General features: G+C 34.8%; 1 long non-coding RNA gene across 1 annotated transcript in view; it reads right to left on the reverse strand.

The window, feature by feature from the left end:
* Nucleotides 1-10,465, reverse strand: part of LOC132376967 (uncharacterized) — a 180,897-nt gene extending 170,432 nt beyond the window's left edge. The window contains exon 1 of the long non-coding RNA XR_009506486.1: nucleotides 10,322-10,465. This is a non-coding gene — a long non-coding RNA (uncharacterized LOC132376967). The remainder of the gene's footprint in view (nucleotides 1-10,321) is intronic.
* Between the last annotated feature and the right edge of the window lie 12,986 nt (nucleotides 10,466-23,451).

Consider the following 23,451-nt stretch of genomic DNA (forward strand, 5'->3'; position numbering starts at 1 on the left):
GAGATATATGTAGTCCCATGTTTATTGCATTGCAGTATTATTATTCACAGTAGCCAAGATATGGAAACAACCTAAATGTTCACCAACAGATGAATAAAGATGTCATATCACTCTCACACACACACACCCACCCACACACACACACACACACACACTGGAATATTACTCAGCCATGAGAAAGAAGGAAATTCTGCCACTGGTGACAACATGGATGGAACCTGAGGGCATTATGTTAAGTGAGATAAGTCAGACAGAGAAAGACAAATAGTGTATGATACCACTTATATGTGTAATCTAAAAAGCCAAACCCATAAAATCAGAGAGTAGAATGATGTACCAGGAGCTGGGGGTTGGGGGGAATGGGGAAGATGTTGTTTGAGGGTACAGTTGCTAAGAGAATATTAATTGTTCCCACCATAAAAAAGAAATGATAATTATGTGACATAATAGAGGTGTTAGCTAACACTACAGTAATAATCATACTGCAAAATATAAACATATCAAATCAATACATTGTACAACTTAAACTTACACAATGTTATATGTCAACTATATCTTAATAAGTTTAAAAATAGAAGGTACTCAACATCACTAATTATCAGGGAAATACAAATGAAAACCACAATATGTTATTACCTCATGCCTTTAGGATGTCTATTATCAAAAAAGACGAGAGATAAATGCTGGTGAGGATATAAGAAAAGGGAGCCCTTGTATACTGCTGGTGGGAATGTAAACTGGTAGAGCCATTATTGAAAATAATATAGAGATTCCTCAAGAAATTAAAATAGAACTATCATATGATCCAGCAATCTCACTTCTGAGTATATACTCAAAGGAAAAGAAATCACTATCTCAAAGAGAAATCTGTACTCCCACGTTCATAGCTGCATTATTCACAATAGCCAAGGCACGGAACCAACCTAAATATTGCTGTAGATGAAAGGATAGATGTAATGTTAATTGAATATTATTCAGCCTTAAAAAAAGGAAATCCTGCCATTTGTGACAACATGAATGAGCCTAGAGGGTATCATGCTAAGTGAAATAAGCCAGGCAGAGAAAGACAAATACTGCCTGGTATCACTTATAGGTGGGGAAGGATAGTCAAATTCTTAGAAACAGAGAGTTGGATGGTGGTTGCCAGGGACTGGGGAGGGGGGAGAGGAGAAATAGGGAGAGGCTGGCAATAGGGTGTAAACTTTCTGTTGTAAGATGAATAAGGTCTGAGGATCTAATGTATAGCATAGTGACTATAGTTAATAATACTATATCGTGTAATAGAAATTTGCTAAGAGAGAAGAACTTAAATATTCTCACCAAAAAAAAAAAGTAAATATGTGAGGTGATGGATGTGTTAACTCAATGGCTGGAATCTTTTCACAATGTATAGGTGTATCATATCATGGTGTACATTTCACTACAATTTCATTTGTCAGTTATACCTCAATAAAACTGAAAAAAAAGGGAAAAGCTTAAGACGTGAACATTTTGTGCAATCAAGTCTATGCACTTTTATATGTGTGATATTTGCCTCTGTTTACAGATTCTTAGAATTGTAGTGAAACATTTTTTAATGCTTCTGCTTTTGCCTTTTCTGTTTGTTACGATTTTCTTCTTTAAAAAAATCAGTCTAGCTCCACTTTACTTCTTTGGAGGTTTCTGTCTATCTATGGGTATGCTTTTGCTTCACACCATGTTTAAAATCATTATATTATTATTGACAACATCAAAACAGCTAGTGGCATGTGTGGGATGAGATTAATAACCGTGCAGCTGGAAGATTAGATTGCCAAGCCATGTACTCAAGTTGAGAGTCTATATTTATTACTGTTTTAATATTGGGAGAACTTTTCAAAGAGATAGTTTAAAATCTGCTCTGGAGTACAGACATGAGCTTGTCTCTGGGAAATGAGGTTGGTGAAACAATTTAGGAATATGATGATGACTTGGTAGCATGAGCCGCATACCAAACAAGGTAAGTACTTACTTCAGTCATGACCTTTGAACAGTTTTCAGTGATAGTGCGGAGGCATTTTTAGGAATGGAATTGGAACAAGATGTGCTTCTTCCCAAGAGTAAGCTGTGAAATGAGTCTTTTAAATAGTTTTTGATTACAATTTCTGAACCCAGTGCTTGAAGGTGCCAGTCAGGCTGAAAAGCAGTGTTGTTTATTTCATTGCCAGGGTGAGAGTATGATGGAAGAGAGTTTCTAACATCCTTTGGAACCAAATTAAATATTCTGAGGAAAAAACTTCCCTGCTTAATTGTTATGTAAAATATTTTGTTTGAGTGAATTTTGAGCTAGAGAATAACTTAGATCTTCTCTAATTTCTGTTACTGACAGTTTGTGCCTTTATTTAACATATTTAACAATAAGCAAAGTAGGAAAGTTGTTTTGCAGGACACTTTTTTTTAATCAAAAAAGTTATTTTTTGTTTCATGAGTTTACAAATATTGAAACCTAATAATTTCCTCTTATTTATACATGCTTCTTTAAATTTTTCTTTTAATTTTTGTATTTTTTAAAAAGTTAAGCCAGTGAAAAATGAAAAAAAATAATTCAAGTAAAATGAAATATATGTCAATCAATTAACACAAATGAGGTTTGGCCATTAGTTTCTAAGTCTTATATAATTGTGATATTTTTAAGACTGGCAATGTAGTTTGATATTTATCTGTAATTTGATTTCAAGAATCTATGAGGGACAAAAGAAACAAAAAACAAAACAAGTAGGAGAGTAGGCAACGGATAGGTTTTGAACTGAAAATTTTGTTAGACATTGGGTAGAGAAGCTGATGAACCCTAGCGAAATGAGATGGTGTGTCAGAGTGATTCCAACTCAAGAAGATCTACAGAATTCTCTGGAGAAATGGCATTTAATAAATTCTGGGACCTTTGTTAGTTCTGCATTATTTTATATCATATTTGGGTTCTTATTTTTAAAAGACTTTAAATGAACTAGAGAAATATGCCATTTAACAAAACCATTTATTAAACCTTCTCGTAAAATAATCCCCTGGCAATACAAGCCAGAGTTCTTCAAAAATCTTTTAATGTGTGTATCCATAATGCACATATATATAGTTGATAAAACGCTAACATACAACAGTAATATACTATATTTCATCAATTCTAAAATGCACTTTTAAAAATTTTTAATATTTCCCAAATCATGATGCATTTCACATTTACAGTCAGACACCTACTCATAGTTTAATGATTTCAAGTTATGTGCCTTGATGGTTCTGTGCATATTGAATTTAATTGTCACTTAGAAGTCTTCTAAATGATTATCCTGTGATTGGATATTGAAAGAAAAAGACATTATGTAATCAGCAAGGCACGAAAGCAGGGTGGCAGAGCACAAATCCAATATAAGTGAAGCAAACATTTGTGTTTAGAAAAATGACTTCAATTCCATATTTGTTGCAAAGCAACAAAATATATTACATATCCTAAGGAAGAAACATGTTCCCAAGTAAATAAAACTGTTATTTTTTTTTAAATGTATCAAACACCAAGCAATGCAACTGATGACAGCCCAAAAAATATATGAATACCTTAGATTAGGTTAAAGAAATTCCAAAGCAACAAACATCTATTGTGATCAATTTATGTGTCATTCTGGACTCATTTTAAAAAGCATAGATCTTAGAATTTTTCCAACAGCATATTTTTCTTGCCTGATGTTACATAAAACGATAATGTTATGACTGGTTTCATCTTAGAGTCTATATGAAACACTCTATATGAAATATTAGAAATCAAATATTTATAAATGGCATACATGTACTGTTTTATGTTAACTGTTTTTAATAGTTTTTATTAATTACTTACCTAATATCTATACATAATAATGAAAAAGTTTGAAAAATTGCAAGAATTACCAAAATGTCACAGACACCGAGTGAGCAAATGCTGTTGGAAAAACAGTGCCAATAGACTTGCTCTTCACAGGGTTGCCACAAACCTTCAATTATTTTAAAAACACAGTATCTGCAAAGCACAATAAAGCAAAGCACAATAAAATGAGGTGTGCTTGTATGAAAGTATTTTATGCACACACACTCATATTTTCTTTCTAAATGACCAGTGGATATTGCCCATGTCCTACAGTGCATACACCACACATTGGAGAACATCAGTGTAATCAAATCCCTTCTAACAGGAATGTTTTAGTTACTCAGGTACTAATTCATTACTTCTTATTAAATCGCTAGAGTTGAATTCTTAAAAAGAATCACGCAAGAAATTATTATCTACATGCCTGTATGTACTGGATAGTGTGTCCCTCCCCACAATCCAATTTTCAAGTGGTACGACGCTTCCCAGGGGGCTGCCCATGGCCAATGGCTCATGTGGAAATACAAAGGCCTATCTCCCTTGCCTCAATCTGAGACAACACCAAAGGCCATCGCAGCTCCACAGGTTCTTACAGGACCTGGACTAAGCCTTCAGTTGCTGCCACCTTGTGGGTCAGCTTCTCTCCATACCCAACCCTGCCTTTCTCACTTCCTTACAGGTATTATCTCCCAATAAACCTTCTGCACACAACTCCCCATCTCAGAGTCTGACTCCAGGAAACCTAGTCTAAGACGCTATATCATATTCTAATTCTCAGTATGGAAAGAACACTGTTCATGGAGTTTTGAATGGTATTTCGTCTATAATTTTTTAAACTAAATTTTATTGTAATAGAAGCCATGGTGCCTTGAGTTAAACAAGGTAAGAGGATTAGAAAGTGGTATTATTAATGGAGGCTGCTTTGTGATTGAAGAAAAATAGCCTGATACACAATGACTCACACACTGTAGGAGTTTATTTTCTTCCCATGAAAGAATAGATAGTGGGTCTTCTAGTGGTGATTCAATGTTCCTTTCATAGTGCAGCTTCCTCAGTCTCTAGGGCATTATATCCTGGGGGGCAGCAGAATGCAGAAGAGGTAGGAAGTGGGTGATATTTTCTTAAAAGCAGCACCCTAAAAATTGCATATATAAGTTCAGTTCACATACCACTGTCCTGACTTAGTTCTTTAGCTTCAAGGGAGGCTGGGAAAGGTAGTCTAGATTGGACCCAAGAAGAAGGGAAAAGAAGGATTTTTTGATAAATTATCAATACAAGAGCCTTTGCTACGCATACCTTTCGCAGAGTGTAAATGAACTCCCAGGAAAGATGGTCAAGTAAATATGTATTTACCTAAACCTACTCAATCACACTGAAATGAAAACAAATGAACCAATCGCAAAGAACGAGACGCATTTTAAGCTGAAACTCAGGAATTTTACAACCTCATTCCGTTGTCATGTAGCTAGACACCATACAATTTTGAAAATATTAGAAAAAGGAATCCAAAATATAATATACACCTTCCTAATATAAGCAGAAACTGAAAATATATTCTAAAATACCCACAGTCCCTACTTTGAAGGAATGAGGACTAGTAATCTGTTGGAATCTTCTAGGAAATTAAGAAGCCGGTTTGAAGTCCAAATAAAATTCCAAATGAGATTTTGAAAACTGACAAAATGACTCTTCATTTGGAGTAATAAATAAATGACATTAGCCCATAAAACACTGAAAATGAAATATAATTAAGGAGTGTTTATTTTTCCATGTAAATGTGCTATGAAATAGTTAAAACACTGACACTACTATAATAATTGACAGATAAATTGGCACTTAGTACAGTGACTGACATATAGTAGGTAGTTGAAAACTAGTTTGTCAATAAATGAATGGATTAAATGACAAATAATAGAAGAGCCAGAAACTGAAAAAATTATAAATATTCATCCTGTAATTATTATGGTATTTCAAATGAATGAGAAAAGGATGAGTTATTCACTAAATATTGATAATACATTCATTACCTGAAAAAATTGTCTGTGTTATATTAGAAGCAACCAACTCCAGTGCACGCATAAATATTTCATTTTTACCAAATAAATAAAAGCATAGACTATTGAAAGAACCAGAGAGATTGTATCGTTCATCTTCATCACCTTATATTGGAAGGAAACTGATTTTAGAGAGGTTAAGTTTCTGTTAAAAGGCCAATTAATTTAGTAGAGAGCCATAATCCGGGTCTCTGATTCAGTGCTTATTCTACTATATTATGCTTTCTTTAGGAGACAGTTAAATACACATAGGCCTGATGGGAGGCTCAGATTTAATTACTTTACATTCTCATCCACAGAGACATAAATAGAGAATGGAATTAAAAGGTAATTAAGCTAGAAATCTTAAAAGTATTGATATTTCCTATTTTCAAAAATCTCCAATAAAAGTAACCCCACAACAATTCTTATCAGAGTGAGTAAGCCCTTGAGTTTAATAAAAACACTTCAAATGTCTAGACTTAATCTCACTTGCTATAGATTGAACTTTCTTCCTCATACTCTTCTTGGAGGAGTTCAAGACAAATTCTATAGAGGTCACTTTCACAGAACTCAATTTTAGTGGGAATCTAGAGATGGCAAAAAGTACACTTTTTCTTCAAGTAACATTATATTAGTTTGACTCCATTTTAGTTTCAAACATAAGAAACGGCACTGTCAAAAGAATAGACCCCATTCAGGTATTATATTGATATAAGAAGGTTTAGATCATTTTCTGGATTAGTTGCCATAACCCAGAAACACTTCTGTTTCTGGGGTTGTAAAGTGTACATATGCTTGGTGCCCTGCCCAGTTCTCCTTCCCTGGCTGGTTCACTTATGTCCCAGCTGCAGTTGAGTACTGACTGCAACAACTCAGATTTACCTGTCTCCTAAGAATTGCCACCTGGCCTGATATACCTGGAAAATGACACTGTCTCCACAAAGTGTAGTCTACAGCTCATGACTGATACTGGAGTACAAAAGGTCAGCTCCTTATCCACATGGGGCTTTGCATTACTATTCAGGCTCCAGAGCTCACCTGGGGTCAGAATGACTCTAGGCTTCAGCTGAGGCCTCATGTTTACCCAGATTCCTTGTATCTTGTTTATCTTACTCCCTTGCAGGTTTCACCTGAGCGCACTCCTTCACTAAATCACTTGCATAAGAATTCTCACATCAGGCTCTGATTCTAGAGGACACAACTTAGCACAAGGAATGGACAAGTAATTGCTCTGGTCCCCACAGAAAAATTGTTTTGCTTTGAACCACAAACAAAGATAAACAAAAAGAACCCTCTTACTTGAAGATACGATATTCCTCTGTTTATACTGAGTGATAATCTGTTGAGTCTACTGGCCCCTAAACAGCCTCCTGAATTCCTTCTGTTTCTCCTATCTTATGACATATGGAAATATACACTTATTCCTCATACCCATCTATTTCTTCACCCTACTTAGCTTATGACACTGTCTATTGGTTTAGCTACAGCTACTTTTTTCGCAGTTTCTCATACAGAACTGAGTTACAGCTGAAGCATGACTTCAGGACCCACTTCACATGGCAGTAAGTAGAGAGGCAATTATAGGCAGCAGGTGGCCTTGTTAACAAAGGAGTGGGTCTCTGCAGTCTCTTGGAACATAGAACTGAACTATGAAGACCACATAAACACAATCTAGAGGCAGTCAGTCATTCACTTCTCCTTTCAATCATGCATTCAACAAGTGTTTGTCAAATATCTTCCATGTGCCAAGAACTATGCTCTGGCTGGAAATACAATGGCAACCCTGTGCTAACCCAGACATAAACCTCGCCTTCAAGGAACTTAAATTCTATTGGAGGAGGTAAGAGAACTTTAATCCAGTAATTATAATAAATGTTATACGTTCTGTGATAGTAAAAGCAGAAGTTGCTCAGTTGCACATAGAAGAATCATCATCTAACTCAGCATCCAGTACATGGCTTCCTAGGGGAAGCAATGACCAAACTGGGATGTGAAGTTTGAGTCACCATTAGCAGGCAAAATGGGAAAGTGGAAAGCACGCTCCAGACAGAAAAAAAGACCACATAAAAGACCCAGAAGCAAAAGATGTCTGGAATATTTGAGGAAGGTGAAGTGCAGTACGTCTGGACTAGGGGAAAGGGAATGAGAAATTAATGGTGACTAGAAAGGGAAAAGGGGACAGATCACAAAGGGCTTTGTGTTATTTATAACTGAGAGAATAAGATCCTTCTGTCTCACCTGTCTCTGAGTCAGGCTAACAATAAACTCCTCTTTTCACAGTTACATAACTTTCAGAAAACAAGTAACATTACAGTTCACTAGAAGGTATATATTCATATTTCGGTCAGTGACAAAGCAGGGGACTTGAAAACAGTAGCATTTTGAAGGGCTAAGCAGGGGACTTGAAAACAGTAGCAATTTTGAAGGTCTGAGCAGCTATATCCTCTCCCTGTGATATCTCAACTCAATCATCTTTGGCCAATGTTCTGTTATAGTACTGTAGCATCCTCACGATATTGTTTATATTGGTATGGTTCTTCGACATTTACAAAGATTTTTCTTCCTTTTCTTGGACTTAGCCTACACTTTTGTTCTTAGCTACTAGCTACTAGCTACTAGACTTTTTGGTTCAAGTGATACTTCCTATTAGGTGGGTCAGATAGGATATATTATCACAGTCATTTAAGAGGGGGAAGTGAGACCAAACACATTTAAATGACTTTTATAAATTAAGAGAACAAGAACTGTTGAATTTTGGACACCATCCAGGTCTCTAGATTCTATGTCCAGAGCTCAGCCCCAAAGCATTGCATCTATCACATGCCCATCTCAGTCCCTCCCATGGCCTCTGGTCTTCACAAAGCAGAGGGATGGATTAAAGACTTAAAATGTTGTTTAAAATCATTAGCTTTTACAATCTGAGGTATCGTATCTATGCCGATGTCCTGTTAGAGAAGAAAGCCTAATGGAAACAAGGTTCTTTCTTGTCAAAGAAAGAGAAAAGAGGGGAGGAGGGAGAGTATCATGATTTTTTGACAGTTTAGTTTTTAAATTTTCAAATTTTTAGTCATTACAGTATACAAGTTGCACTAAGAAATAAAAATCAGTGAGTAGAATAATTTTAAACATATAAGGATTACTTCAAACAGAACACTAATGATGCTTATCTGTCATGTGTTCGATAGAAATGGGGACCAACTGTTGAGCACAACTGAATTATCAAGCAATGCATTAAAATGACAGGTGGGGGGATTACAAGTCAATTACATTCTGCATGTTATAGTGCCTGGCAAACATCCAATTTTCTAGCAGATGAAAGTTTTTGTTTTATCTTTCCTGAGAGTGATGAAACCATTTTGCTGATGTTGTTCATGGAGAAAATACATAATTATTCATATGTTGCATAGAAGAAGTTTTTTCACAGTAAGAGATATTTAGAGATACTGATGTTTTAAATCTGTTTCCTTTGTGGTAATCACAAAGGCTCAGTCACATAGCGCAAGTCCATCACAGAACTTTGATGTATGTCCTGTGATGGCAGTTTATTTTCTGAGTAAAGGAAAAAGAGCAGAGAGGACACAGCATATAATCAGGGGACATTCTTTTCAGCAGCCCAAAGAGGACACATACTCTGAAGACAACTGTGAGATAAGAAAGCTTCCTTTGAGGTCCTCCCTCATCCATTGAGATGCCCACTTTTATGCCATCCTTTACTGAAGCTCTCCAATCATGAGCCCTGTGTTTGTCTCTGTCAGACTTAGCCTTAGATATCTGGTTACTCTTTGCTGAGTTATTGTTATTTTCACTTTCTACTTTATGTATTGTTTGGAAATTTTGCACTCACATTAGTTTTATAATGAGAAAATGAAAACATAAACTATGCTGTAAATCTCTTTACCTGACTGATAAGAAAAATTAAATGATACAAAACACTACAAACCATAGAAACAAAAAAGGGTCCCGTTTTTTTCCAGGTTTATTTAAACTGACATAATAACATTGTGTAAATTTAAGGTGTAAAACGTGTTGATTTGATACACTTACATATTGCAAAATAATTACTAACATACCTTAGCTAACACCTCTGTCAAGTCACATAATTACCATTTCTTTTTTGGTCTCAAGAATAATTTTGTCCATGTTCTCACCTCTTTCAAAATTAATAGGTTTCTTCTCATATGTTTTTAAATTTTTCCTATAAAGTGATTAGGAGTTTTTGCTGCTACATTCTTTTACTACTGAGCTTACCTCTACCTAGCTAGAGATGTAAACATGGTATCAGCACAGACACCAATGCTCAGGAGACCTGGTGCAGGTAACTATGGAAAGTCATGAGTCATGGTATATTTGTTTTCTATATTGCTGATGTAACAAACACTACCATGAACTCTGTGGTAACTTGTGGATTAAAAAAAAACACAAAGATTTGTTTTCTTACTGTTCTGTAGGTGAGAGTCTGACACAGGTCCTCTGGAGGCTCCATGGGAAAATCCATTCCTTACTTTTTTCTAGCTTTTAGAAACCACATGCATTTCTTCCGTGGTGGCTCCTTTCATCCATGAGCTAGCAACATCGCGTCTTTCTGACCTTTCTTCCATTGTGAGGCTCCGTCTCTGACCACAGCTGCAAAAGGTTCTCTATTTTAAGGACTCATGTGATTACATTGGTTCCATCTGGATTATCCAGGATAATTTCCCCATCTGAAGGTCATCAGATTAGCAACCTTCATTTCATCTTTATATTTAATTCCCTTTTGCCATGTTCCCAGGTTCTGGTGTTTCTGACATGAACCTCTTCAGCAGGGGCATAATTATTTTGCCTGTCACCCATAGATGAGATATTGTTAATCACTTCAGTTGTAACTGAATTTATAAAGAAACTTACTATTGTTGCTGTTGATATTTTTCCCAATTACTTTCCCAACTGGAGATATATTAGATATTATAGAAACCTGAGAAGCTTCTAGTGTTTGGAATAACTGACCTTTAGTAACTATCTCTGCTGCTGCTATTTATAAGAATTTCCAATGAAATCAATGTGCATCTAAAAATTTATGAACATACAATAAAAGATGAACATTTTTTCTCTCGCATGTTCTTATTTCATTCTTTTTCTTTTTTAATAGATCTTTATTGGAGTATAATTGCTTCACAATACTGTGTTAGTTTCTGTTGCACAACAAAGCGATTCAGCCATATGCATACACATGTGCCCATATCCCCTCTCTCTTGAGCCTCCCTGCCATCCTCTCTATCCCACCCCTCTAGGTCATCGCAAAGCACTGAGCTGATCTCCCTGTGCTGCGCTGCTGCTTCCCACCAGCCAACTATTTTACATTTGGTAGTGTACGTATGTTGATGCTACTCTCACTTTGCCCCAGCTTCCTCCTCCTACCCCGTGTCCTCAAGTCCATTTTCTACGTCTACCTCTTTATTCCTGCCCTGCAACTAGGTTCATCAGTACCATTTTATTTTATTTTTTTTAGATTCCATATATACACTTTAGCATACGGTATTTGTTTTTCTCTTTCTGACTTACTTCACTCTGTATGACAGACTCTAGGTCCATCCACCTCACTACAAATAACTGAATTTCATTTCTTTTTATGGCTGAGTAATATTCCATTGTATACATGTGCCACATCTTCTTTATCCATTCATCTGTCGATGGACACTTAGGTTGGTTCCATGTCCTGGCTATTGTAAATAGTGCTGCAATGAACACTGTGGTACATGTCTCTTTTTGAATTATGGTTTTCTCAGGGTATATGCCCAGTAGTGGGATTGCTGGGTCATATGGTAGTTCTATTTTTAGTGCTTTAAGGAACCTCCATACTGTTCTCCATATTAGTTGTATCAATTTACATTTCCACCAATAGGGCAGGAGGGTTCCCTTTTCACCACACCCTTTCCAGCATATATTATTTCTAGATTTTTTTTGATTATGGCCATTCTGACCAGTGTGAGGTGATAACTTATCGTACTATTGATTTGCATTTCTCTGATAATTACTGATGTTGAGTATCTTTTCATGTGCCTCTTGGCCATCTGTATGTCTTCCTTGGTAAAATGTCTATTTAGGTCTTCTGCTCATTTTTTAAATGGATTGTTTGTTTTTTGATATTGAGCTCCATGAGCTGTTTGTATATTTCGGAGATTAATCCTTTGTTGTTTCATTTGCAAATATTTTCTCCCATTCTGAGGGTTGTCTTTTCATCTTGTTTATGGTTTCCTGTGCTATGCAAAAGCTTTTAAGTTTAATTAAGTCCCATTTGTTTATTTTTGCTTTTATTTTCGTTACTCTAGGAGGTGGGTCAAAAAAGACTTGCATGGTTTATGTCAAAGAGTATTCTTCCTAAGTTTTCCTCTACGAGTTTTATAGTGTCTGGTCTTACATTTAGGTCTTTAATCCATTTTGAGTTTATTTTTATGTATGGTGTTAGGTAGTGTTCTAATTTCATTATTTTACATGTAGCTGTCCAGTTTTCCCAGCACCACTTACTGAAGAGGCTGTCTTTTCTCCATTATATGTTCTTGCCTCCTTAGTCATAAATTAGGTGCCCATATGTGCGTGGGTTTATCTCTGGGCATTCTATCCTGTACCATTGATCTATATTTCTGTTTTTGTGCTGGTACCATTCTGTCTTGATTACTGTAGCTTTGTGGTATAGTTTGAAGTCAGGGAGCCTGATTCCTGCAGCTCCATTTTTCTTTTTCAAGATTGCTGTGGTTATTTGGGGTCTTTTGCGTTTCCATAGAAATTGTGAAATTTTTTATTCTAGTTGTGTGAAAAATGCCATTGGTAGTTTGATAAGGATTGCATGGAATCTGTAGATTACTTTGGGTAGCATAGTCATTTTCACAATATTGATTCTTCCAATCCAAGAACATGGTATATTTCTCCATCTGTTTATGTCATCTTTGACTTCTTTTATCAGTGTTTTATAGTTTTCTGAGTACAAGTCTTTCACCTCCTCAGGCAGGTTTATTCCTAGGTATTTTATTCTTTTTGATGCAATGGTAAATGGGAGTGTTTCCTAAATTTCTTGTTCTGATTTTTCATTTTTGGTATATAGGAATGCCACAGAGTTCTGTGCATTAACTTTGTATGCTGCAAACCTCGCAAATTCATTGATTAGTTCTAATAGTTTTCTGGTGCCATCTTTAGGATTTTCTAAGTATAGTATCATGTCATCAGCAAACAGTGACAGTTTTACTTCTTCTTTTCCAATTTAGATTCCTTTTACTTCTTTTTCTTCTCTGATTGCTGTGGCTAGGACTTCCAAAACTATGTTGAATAAGAGTGGTGAGAGTGGACATCCTTGTCTTGTTCCTGATCTTAGTGGAGATGCTTTCAGTTTTTCACCATTGAGTATGATGCTTGCTGTGGGCTTGTCATATATATCGCCTTTATTATGTTGAGGTAGGTTCCCCCTATGCCCATTTTCTGGAGAGTTTTTATCATAAATGGGTGTTGAATTTTGTCAAAAGCTTTTCCTGCATCTATTGAGATGATCATATGGGTTTTATTCCTTAATTTGTTAATGTGGTGTATCACATCGATTGATTTGCATATATTGAAGACTCCTTGCATCCCTGGGATAAACCCCACTTGATCATGGTGTATGATCCTTTTAATGTGCTGTTGTGCCTCCATTCTATTTCTGAGATTCCAGATCATCTTTACTATCACTACTCTGAATTCTTTTTCAGGTAGATTTCCTATTTCCTCTTCATTTATTTGGTCTTGTAGGTTTTTACCTTGCTCCTTCATCTGTGACATATTTTTTTGCCTTTTTTTTTTTTTTTTTTTAATGTGTGGGATTGTGTTCTCGTCTTACTGGTTGCTTGGTCTGAGGCTTGCAGCACTGGAGTTTGTAGGCTATTGGGTAGTGCTGGGTCTTGGTGCTGAGATGAGGAGCTCTGTGTGACCTCACTTTGATGAATATTCCCTGGTGTCTGAGTTTCTCTGTTAGTCCAGTGGTTTGGACTTGAAGCTCCCACTGCAGGAGCTTCTGCCTGACCCCAGGCTCGTGAATCAAGATCCTGCAAGCCACTGGTTCACTTTGGGGTTCCTCCCGTCTCCTTGGGCATCAGAGTCCCCCACCAGAGGCCAGCATGTGCCCTAGTTGTGGGGAGATGCTAATTTCCACGTCTTCCCACACTGCCATCTTGACCTTATTTCTTATCAGCATGAATGAAGTTGCCATGACTTTAAATCTCAACATACAGATAACAAATGTGTTCAAATCTTTCATTAATTTGCCTAATAAGTAATATTTGGAGCATTCTAATCCTTACTGCCAATTCTTGGCCTTCTTTCTATTCTCTTTTTAAGCTCTCTGTGATGTCATTGATAATATTATTTATTTTATTTGGGTCTGCTATTCCCCACTAGAAAGTTAAGTTCATGAGGCAGAGATTTATTTTTGTTGCAGTAGGTGTTCAGTACTGTTCTCTCCCCACCCCACCTGCCCCCCACCCCAGCACCTAGAATAATGTCAGGCCCTTCACATTGACACTCAAGGAAAACACACGTGAAAAGACTAAAGATGGTGTAGAATTGTGGAAGCCAGTTGAGGTGAGGGTATCTTCTCTGCCCCAAAGATGATCCAATGAATCTGCTTTATGGCACTGCCACTTATGAAACAAAAGGGAGAAACCAGTGATGCAGCGGCCAGCCTGACATGTGGATCCCTATTCAAGGTGAAGATATAAGCACAGTTAGAGGTATATGCTCACATTGGTGTGAATGGTGAAATGTTTGTGCACCTAGAAACACTTAAGTATGTATTTCTTATAGTATAAATAATTAAGTAGTTCTACCTATTTCAACTAGAGTAAACTTTTCCTAGTCATTATTTCCTTTAACAGATCTATCATTTAAAACTTCCACAGGTTCTATCAGCCATTAATTAGCTCACAAATATTTATTAAGGGTTTTCTATGGACAAGACCTCATGTTAAGTTGGATACAAGGAGCAGAGGAGGGAATCAGTGCATCTTCACCTTAATTAACTTCTAATGACTGCTATAGTGCCCCCTCTGCCCCACGCCCACTGAATCTTATCATGTTTTTTCCACAGTCAGAGAAAACAAAAGAACTAGCCAACTCTCCCCACTGGTTTGAAAATTCCTTTGAATATGAGAATCATAAAAAGCAATTTATAAACAATGTTTCCACTAAGCCAGTAAGAACACTTGCCAAGTTGATGATAATGATGTCTATATTCCAATCAGAAGTTACTCTGTGAATATCATGCCTTTTGTAGTCATAAGTCAAAAAAGAAAGAAAAAGAAAAAGAAAGAAAAACGCTGACATTCATCTATAATATGATGTATCCCTCTAAGAGAGGACTTCATAGGAACAATTTGGCAAATCATAGTTTAATGGTGTGAAGCTCCTTTTTCCCCTCTGACTTCATCTGCTACTGTTGCTGTCTTGCCCATTCTACTCAAACCAGGCTGGCTTTCTTGCTATCTTTTAAACATAGCAGCCATGCTCCCATCTCAGAGCCTTTCCACTTCCTCTTCTGTTTCTCTGGAATGCTTTGTTCTAAGATATCCACCCATGTTTCACTCCTTCACCTTCCTCAGGACACTACTTAGATGCAAACTTATCAGCGAGATCATCCTTGGTCATCCCTCATAAAGTTGCAAAGCCCCAACCCTAAATTCTATATTCTTTCCTGTTTATTATTTCTCTCTCTTATACTGTTATTATCTTTATTGTCTACGTTATCCCTCCAGAATTTACAATCATGAGGCAGAGAATATTTAGTGGACACCCCTCACATAGAACTTTCCTAAGCACTCAGTAAATATCTGTTAAAGGAGTAGATTTCAATGACACCTAATCTAATTCCAGAATTCCAGTAGGTAGCTTTAGTACCTAAACCACTGCTGAGTTCTTAAGGGTAGGCTCTCTATCTTGTTTGTTTGTTTACTTTGTAGCTCCACAGTGCCTGGAAAAAAGTAGTCATTTATATGTATATTAAATTTAAAGTTAGTTATATTTTATAATAACCCTGGAAATCTATTGTCATAGAACAGTTTTGAGTCCCAGGCCTTTTTAATTTTATGTAATAATTCATGAAATAGGACACATTTAAGACAGTGAGTGATTTTGTGGAGTAGAGGTAATTGGAAAGAGAGTTAAGTCCTTTCCTGATATGAGAGAATTAAGCATATTTAATTTCACTTCAAATAGTTTTACCATATTCAGGGTAGGGAGCTTTATGCTAGAGAGGAACCATAAATCCCATGAAAATACTATTCTACTCTGAGAAGAAGTGCAGTGTGTGGGAGGAGATTCTGGCAAAATGGTCACTTACTAAATTCAGCCAAAATCTTGATGGTTTAAGCAGAAAATATGGTATTTTGAAAAGTTACACCCCAGAATAGAATACTTGAAGTTTGCTTTGGTTTAATTATAGACCTTCCTGATTTCCTAAGCCAAGCTGTTGCCTGTTGGTGGCCCTTCACATAGAAACAGCATTAATATAGTAATGCTTTACATTAGCTCTCAGTGGTTCTGCTGCTTCAAGCTTTCTCCAATTCGGTAAACTTGTCTTGCACAATTCTGATCACACTTTCTATATATGCATATATATTTATATTTTTAAAATATTTTTCACATACTGACACCAACCTATAACATGAAAATAGGGGGGACAAGGACAAAATAAATCTGGAAACTCACATATATGCTGAGGTAATTATATTAAGGGACACTATGTAGATTTGATTTTTTTCCCTTATTTTATCTCCTGCACTCTTTCATTCCCTATACTCTAAGTCCATTTATTGCCATCCATTAACAAGGAGTAAAAAGGATTTTGAGCTTCTTAAATCCAGGATTCAATACGGGAAAGATAAAAAGTATATCTTAGGTATTTTCATCAGACCTCAAAATAGAATCTGATGTTTTTCCAATTATCTCTTTAAGGTATTATAGTAATTACCTAGTTTCTCCATTATGGTACATTATAGTAATTGTACCTAGTTTCTCTCTGTTCAATCCAAATATTGTCTCCTTTCTCTGTTTAAGTATTAAGCAAGTGAGTAGCAAATTTGTGAACATAAAACAGACATTATTTTGAAAACCCACATGGTATGAAGTCTGATAAGTTCTCTTTTCCTCTGGAAAATAATCTAACACAAAATAGTATTAAGCATTTTTTAATGAGAATGCTTTGAGAGAAGCACTATTAAGCTTTCCTATTTGATCTGATTACCTAAAAATATTTTTATTATTTTCATGAGTTAACAATATACACTATAACCAACTTTTTCTTTGGCTGAGATAATTTTCTAAACAGGTGGTTTTTCCTAAAACACTTGAATCATTCATATATATATTATATATATCTCCACAGTAAAATGAGATATAATACAGTGGTAATATATATATTATGACTGTAAAATGAGAAAGTACTGTCAGTAAAAAGTTCAAGATTAAAACATAAGATTGTTTTTAAAGAGCAGCTATAATTTTCAGACTTAATGATGAACCCTGTTGCCCACATTTCCCCTGAGAATTTATGTCATATGATTAAGAAAAACAGTTAAAATAGATCTGGTAGAATTAAGCTACAAATAATAGTTCAAACCGTTGTAGATGGGGATACCTCAATTCTCAATGATGAAAGAATTGTCTGTGGATCTGAACTGGCTATGTAACTTTTTGTTCTTTAAGAATATTTCTCTATATTACAGTGGAGAAAACCAAACACTATCTCAACCAGGTGATCAAGATTAACATCAACAGCAATAAGTTGATGGAATGTACCCTTGATATGATGTAATGAGGATTGTACTTTACCATTGGGTCTTCCTCTCCAAAACCCATAACCCTTGTCTAACTACTACAAAAACATCAAACAACTCCAAATTATAAAACATTCTATAAAATGCCTGACCAGTTTTCCTTAAAAATGTCAAGGTCATCAAAAACAAAGAAAGTCTGAGAAACTATTACAATTAAGAGGAGCCTAAGGAAACATGATGACTAAATGTAATGTGGTATCCTGTATGGTATTTTGGGGGGAAAAAGGACATTAGGTAAAAACTAAGGAACCTAAATCAAGTATGTGCTTAAAAAGAATAAAAATAATGTATCAATATCAGTTAATAGTTGTGACAAATGTAACAAATGTAAAATACATAAGGTGTTAATAATAGGGGAAACTGGATATAGACACTACTACCTTTGTAACTTTTCTGTAAATCAAAAACTATTCTAAAATAAGTTTATTAAATGTTTTGTAAAGTTTGCCAAATGTGTTAATATAAATTTTTCATAATATATTTATTAATAAATATGAAATGAAGTAAAAAATAGAAAATATTAGTTTCAGTTCCACTAACCATATTTAAAGTGTTCAGTAGCCACATATGACTAGAAGCTATCTTATAAGACATCACAGATACTGAAAGAATTTATCATCACAGAAAGTTGTTGTGTTGTACAGTGCCGAAATTTAGAGGTGTCTCTCTTCCAATTCCTGACACTGGTCTTGAAGAAGTCATTTTGTATTTGTTGATTTTGTATGTGTAGGTATGCATGTCAATTTCACTGATTTCTGCTATTTTTCTGTATTATTATTTTTTCTTTTTACTTCCTGTGGGTTTACTTTCTTGTTCAATTTTTTAGCTTCTTGTTAAACTAAGAATAGATTCATGGTCTCAAGTGTTTTTGTTTTTGTTTTTTTAAATACGTACATGTAGAGATAAACATTTCACTCTAAACATATACATTTAAAGCCTTAAGATTAGCTACACCTCACAAGTTGTGATATTTTCATTATTCTCAGTTTAATATATATTCTGACTTCCATTTGTTCTCCTCTTGTCTTGGTGTAATGTTATCAAACATTTTACTTCTGTACACGTTATACATGTTACACAACATAATTGTTATTGTTATTTTAAAGGATCAATATCATTTTAAAATTTTCTCACATATTTACACTTCTGATAATCTTCATTCTTTCATGCAATTCCATGCTTACAATAATTTGTTTCTGTTTTAGTGTGTCTTATTTTAGCAATGGTTTCTGTCAGCTTTTGCTTGTCTAGAAACATCTTTATCTTGATTTCATTTTAGGAAGATACTGTTTCTGGGTATAAAATTCTAGTTTGAAGTCTTTTGTTTATTTATTTGACTTTTCAGCAGCACATTAAATGTGTCATTCCATTGTCTTCTGGGTTCTATAGGTTTAACTAAGAAACAAGATATACATTTTATTTTTTTTCCTTTAAAGTTACTAAACCTTTTCTGTGGCTGCTTTTAAGATTTTCTATTTGATTTAGTTTTGAAATGTTTACTATTGTGAGCTCTGGTGTGGTTTTTCTTGATATTGATCCTGCTCAGGGTGGGTAGACCTTTGTGAATCTATGAGTTTAAATTTTTCATCATTTTTTGGAAAAATCTTTACTTTTCTGTCTTAAAATATTGCTTCACTCCAATTATATATTTTCTCTTTCAGAAAATCTAATTGGGTATATATTTGACCATTTGATCCACGTATTTCTTTTGTTCTATACTTTTCATTCTTTGTTTCCCTCTGTGCTGTAGTCTGATCATTTTCTATTGATATGCCTTCAGGTTTACTACTTTTCTTCTTCTGTGTCCAGTACTGTATATTAAATCTATCAAATAAGTTATTAATATTAGATATTTTATTTTAAAATTCTAGAGTGCCCATTGGATTCTTTTTTATAGATTTCAATTTTCTGTAGACAATGGCCATATTTTTCATATGTTTGTCTATATTTTCCTCTATTTTCTTAATATACAGTAATCATGGTTATTTTTAAATCCCTATATGCTAACTCCATATGTGTTTTTTTCCCCTTTTCTCTTTCTTACCAATCACATTTTCCTGTCTTTTCATACATCTGGCGATTTTTTTCTTTTTTGTTTTTATTATTTTACTTTGTACATTGTATATAAAGTAACCATACAGACTGAAGTCATTTTAATGATCTTCTAGAAAGTTTACCATACTATTGATAAAACAAACTGTGCATTAATAATGAACTATCTAAATTAGTGAACTAATAACCACAAAACAGAAACGATGCTCTTGGAGCTAAAAGGGAAAGGTTTCCAGGGTATATTGTTAAGTATTTAAAAAGTACAATAAAGAAGACTATGTTGCTCTACATGATTAACATCAGGGAAATGCAAATCAAACCCACAATGGGATACAACCTCACATCTGTTAGAATGGCTATCATCAAAGAGACCAGAAATAACAAGTTGGTGAGGATATGGAGAAAAAAGAACACTTGTGCACTGTTGGTAGGGATGCAAATCAGTGCAGCCTCTATAGAAAACAGTATGGAAGTTCCTCAGAAAATTAAAAACAGAACTACCATATCATCCAGTAATTCTGCTTCTGGGTACTAACCAAAAAAAAAACAATAATACTAATTCAAAAAGATATATGCACCCCTGTGTTCCTTGCAGCATTATGTATAATAGCCAAGATAATGGAAGCAACCTAAGTGCCCATGAACAGATGAATAGATAAAGAAGGTGGATACAATGGATTATTACTCAGCTATAAAAAAGAATGAAGTCTTGCCACTGTGGCAACATGGATAGATCTTGAGGGCATTATGCTAAGTGGAATTAGTCAGCCAGAGAAAGACAAACATTTTATAACCTCTCATATGTTGAATCTAAATAAATAAATATTAACCTATAAGACACATATAATGCATAGTAACATATAATAATATATATTATTATAAATAAATACAAACAAGGTCATAGATATAAAGAACAGATTGGTGGTTGCCAGAGACAGAGGATGGAAGTGGGAGAAATGGGGGAATTTTTTTTTAAGTTTAAATAAGTTGAATTAAAAAAAAAAGAAGAATGTGGTATTTTGTAAAGAAAGTACAGGCATGAAACAATTTTGGAACCATAAACAAGAGGTATTTAGTTTAATTTTTTTTACTATTAATGTAAAAATCCCAATAAAGATCCTGGAAAGTGCATCTTTTCATTCCTGTAGTACTCCAGAAAAGTTATACCTCCTTTTTAAATGGAAGAAAGGGTAGATGAAGAGGGAGAAGAAAAGCAAAAAGAAACAAGTAGAAGGAAAAGGCAAGGAGATGAGAGGAGAAAGAGGAAGAAGTAAATAACACAGTATCTGAAAATGACAGCACCAATTAGAGCCTTAGAAGTTACCATACATAACTGGATCACATTCCTCATCAAAGGTAAAAGTATTCTTTAGAGAAATAGTAAAGCATTCACTTTTAATTGTGTATTCTTTTATAATAAAATTATTCATTTTTATATCAGATTATCTCTACTTTTAAGTACCCAGCTAAGCAAATATTAGGTCAATTGCTATGTGTATGAATCAAAGCCATATCTTGACTTAATTTTGGCCCTTATTCCAATTTCATTGTATGGTATCTCATCCAAATATGTTAACACTAAAAAAATAACTTCTGCCCAATGAGGAGAGTGACTTCCTCAAATACAAATGATATTCATTCTCTTGGCAAAGAGTATAACTTATATGAAAACTTTTATTTATACATTTACTTATGTAATATAATTAAATTTGTACATATGTTTATAAACACAAGGTGGTAGGACTTAGAACAACAAAGGTAAATAGCAAAAATCATAAGCCATAAATTCTTAGCATTAACCCTAAGATTCACAAAGTGATGAACATCTGACTCAATCTAGGGAATTCCTAAAATATTCATGTCAGATAACTATTAATACAACAATTAATTGAAATCTCAGTACCATTCAAGACAATGCACATCAGTATCTGACAGCTCTGATAGAAGTGTAATTCTTACACTGGGTAAAATTAATTCATTCTCTCCTTAGGTCATCTCACCTATTAATTAGTATGTACAATTCCCATATCTAAATCACCAGACTTGTCCTCCCAAGAAATTCTAGGCTTGAATTCAAATTATCTCTTATTATCACTACCTTTTATTATCAGGTATACAGAGTAAACTCTTCTAAATCAAAGTGACCAGAATTGCATCTGAATGTCCTTATCCCTCCCACATCTGCATTACCTATTTCCCACTCTCCTAATTACATTAGAAAATATCTTTAATTTTGACCTCTACTTTATCACATATAGTCATTCCCCAATGCAGGGCACACGGGTTCAATCCCTGGTCTGGGAAGATCCCACATGCCATGGAGCAACTAAGCCCATGTGCCACAACTACTGCGCCTGCACTCTAGAGCCCGTGAGCCACAACTACTGAACTCGCATGCCACAACTACTGAAGCCCAAGCACCTACAGCCCGTGCTCCACAAGAGAAGCCACCGCAATGAGAAACCCATGCACCACAACGAAGAGTAGCCCCCACTTGCCACAACGAGAGGAAGCCCACGTGCAGCAATGAAGACACAGCGCAGCATATAAATAAATAAATAAATGAGGTTTTCAAAAAAAATTTGAAATGAAATTTCTATGTCATGTTTCATGAAAGCTCTGGTAATATATTTTTATTTACAGTACCATTGAATCGATAGCATTTAAGGGAGTATTGCTATTTTTACAACTATAATCTTATTGATGAACAAAGGCTCTCTTTCCATTTATATATCTTCTTTATCAAATTTTAGTAAAGTTTTATTTTTTCTATATAGGTTTTGCATACCTTTTTTAGAATTTTCCCAAGTGTTTTTTAGTATTTACTTTTTATTGCTATAAGTGGTATCTATTTTTTAAAAGATTTTTATTGAAAAATAGTATACATACAGAAAATAAACATATCAAAAGAGTATAGCTTAATGAATTTACATTTTAAGTAAAATTAAATCAATGAATTATAATTAAGTTAAAGTATGTTCAGTTTAACTGTGTAACCAGCATCAAATCAAGAAAGAGAACATTAATTGATGTCTTTTAAAAAAATTATCTTTTTTGATTTGTGTTGCATGTTTTTTACAGCTATCAATTCCTGTATGATATACTGGGATTGAGACAATGATTAAAGTTCTCAGGACAGAGTACCAGGGAGGAATGAGCTTTACAGAGCTGAAGACCCTCTGCAAATCTTCAGGTCATTCTGCAAAATCCTGAGAACTTTTCCATCTTAGTCCCCTCAGATTGTCATTTCCAAGGCATGAATGCATCAACCTGTGGCAATCATAGCGTTCACCTTGTTTGTTACCCATTTCTCGGGGATCAGTGTCCTTTGTTGCCTGATGTGCTGTGCCTGCAAACCAATTTCCACATATTTTGTTCTTTTTGTTTTTCTGATTGTTTCAGGTGGGATTATAAATCTGATTCCTACTAGTCCATCTTGAAAGGAGCATGAAATCTACTTCTTGTTTCCATTTTAACTCTCTTTTTCTGTCTAATAAACCAAAGTACACTCAAGCCAGAAGGTAGAAAGTATCAAACAGAATTCAAGTTGTAGAAATAACTGTTTAAAAAAAGGGAGGGGTCTAGAATACATAGGACCTTCCTTGAAATATGAGTTTTGCTTTCTGAAAGAGTTTCTTTACTCTGAATTTGACCTACTGGAATTAGCATTTGAAGGGAAGATTGTTAA

This window comes from Balaenoptera ricei, chromosome 13 (assembly GCF_028023285.1).
Source record: "Balaenoptera ricei isolate mBalRic1 chromosome 13, mBalRic1.hap2, whole genome shotgun sequence".
Lineage (NCBI taxonomy): Eukaryota > Metazoa > Chordata > Mammalia > Artiodactyla > Balaenopteridae > Balaenoptera > Balaenoptera ricei.